This window comes from Buceros rhinoceros, unplaced genomic scaffold, assembly GCF_000710305.1.
Source record: "Buceros rhinoceros silvestris isolate BGI_N320 unplaced genomic scaffold, ASM71030v1 scaffold16484, whole genome shotgun sequence".
Classification (NCBI taxonomy): Eukaryota; Metazoa; Chordata; class Aves; order Bucerotiformes; family Bucerotidae; genus Buceros; species Buceros rhinoceros.
The window spans coordinates 6,002-8,168 of NW_010406645.1; positions in this window are offsets into that span (position 1 = coordinate 6,002).

A 2,167-nucleotide genomic window follows, 5' to 3' on the forward strand; every position below is an offset into this window, starting at 1 on the left:
TCACAGCAACTGTGATGTTTGACCTACACAGTAAAAGTCAAAGGTGCAGTCAGGGTGTCTTCCTGTTTATAGCTCAATAGCTCGGGCTGCTTCCTTTCAAATATGCAAAACTAAAACACGAAGGGACTACCACATTCCTTGCTGTGGGTACGGATGCTGCTTTCACTTCTAGGGCATGGCAAAAGCTGCATGCTGCAGGAAAGAGAGCTGCAAGCTGGGGTCAAAGCTGATGGCTTTAACACCGGGTGTAACAGAGCCGCGTTGGCGTGGTGCTGCACCCTGTAGTGCAGAGCAGGGGTTTTTGTTGTTCGTTTGTTTTCTGGGTGAATGTGATTTAGCCTGAGTGCTTTTGCTCTCCAACTATCTGAAAAGTAACTGGCCGAGTAGTAGTTGCTGTGCATCAGCCAAGCTGCCAGAGGGTTAAGCATGCAGGCCATGTGTGTTTACTGGGGTTGGGGGACAGACACATGCAGAAGCCTCTGTCTTGCTCCCAAGAGCTCATCAAAGCTAGAAAGCAGTCTTTACCCCCTCAAAAAACCCCACCCAGACCACCTTCCAGGTTTTGCTTTGTCTGTACAATTGAATCCTGCGTTTTGTTATTCCCAGATGCTTTTTGAGTTTTATCTTCAATCATTGTAGACGCAAACCGTTTGAACAAACAACTGGTTTCTTCTCCCTTATTCCTGTGTGAATACAGACAAACGTTCCTCACCGATAGGAAGCTCCAGCTAGCACAAAAAGTTTAGATCAGTGCTATAGGGGAAGAAGCAGAAAAAGACTAAAGACAGCGAGGCAGTACACTACCTGTAGGTGCCTACCCTGCAGAGTCTGTGAGACCAGGTAGCGCAGGATTCATGCGGGTCAAAGAATTAGCTTTGCTGTGGTGGCAGGGCTGCCAGAGGGCCGAGGCAGGGAGTGCACTGCATTCCGGGGGCTGCGTCAGTGCTCGACTGCTCCCCAGGTCCTGTTGAACCTGGACGGAGCCAAACCCTCAGAGCTTCAGCCTCCCTCCTGCTCCCAGCTGGGCGATCGGCAGGGAAAGGGGTCAGACAAATTCAGCAGTGTTTCCGTGATGTTGTGCCCAGCCTGCCAGGCGCATCTTGCACACAGACACTCGCTCCTCCTCAAGTGTCCCACAGTGTGACAGGTGTCACCAGTGTCCATCCACCATTTGTGTGACCAGTGAGGGTTACTGGAGGGCTGGGGAAGCCACGTTTTTCCTCATGCGGACCTGCTGCTTCACGTAGTGTCAGCCTCGTCTGGTATTGAAAGCAGACAGGAGCTGAACAGCCATTTTAATCTTGTGTCGGTTCTGTACATGTGGTTCTTTTGGCTTGAGACCGTTGCCACATAACACCCTCAGAAGCCCGGCTGTAGTTTGAGACGGTGATTTAGATGCCTTTTTTTTTTCTTTTTTTAAAAGATCAGAGACTGTGAAAGGAAACATTAAAAAAAGGATTGTGTGGGGAGACAGTCCCAGCAGCTCCAGTGGAGTCTGCCTGTGGTCAGTTTGGTCCAGGGTGTTATCTTGAAGCATCATGCCCCTGGCATACAAAACTAAAACAGATTTTGTATCATAACACCCAAGCAGTTCTGAGGACATAGGAGACTCGTCTAGGTTACGACATTCTCTCAGGTTTGAACATGATAGCGTGCAGTCAAGTTAAATGGCACGGAGCTGAGCTGTGGGTGTGACTTCTGAAGGATGTGCCCAGGTGCCACTAACATTGTCTCCCTTGTGCTGCTTTGAAGTCAGTCGTATGGACCAAGGGCAGCTCTCTCCTGCACTCCCATTTCTAGCTATTAGAAGCAAAAATTTCCATTGCATGGTAGGAGCATAAGTTAGATTTTTTCAAAAGCACTATGAATTTGAAGTGAGGCGAAAGTTTTTTAAGAAAATGGTTTTTCTATAAGAGCTTTGAGTACTCAGAAGCGTGGGAGCAACTCTTTCCATCTAACTGCAGGGAACCAGATGACAGCGTCTTCCTCAGTTTGCAAATAGGGAAACCCAGAAGGCAGGCGGGTGAGGTGTACAGGTACTGCTGGGAGTGCTTCCGGAGCCGGTCTGTCCCTTCCCCCCTTGCAGTGTCTTTGTGACAAGAAACAGTTGTTTTCCTGGGGAAGTGCATTTGTGGACGGACTTTGGCAACGGGGAGTTTTGCCAGCC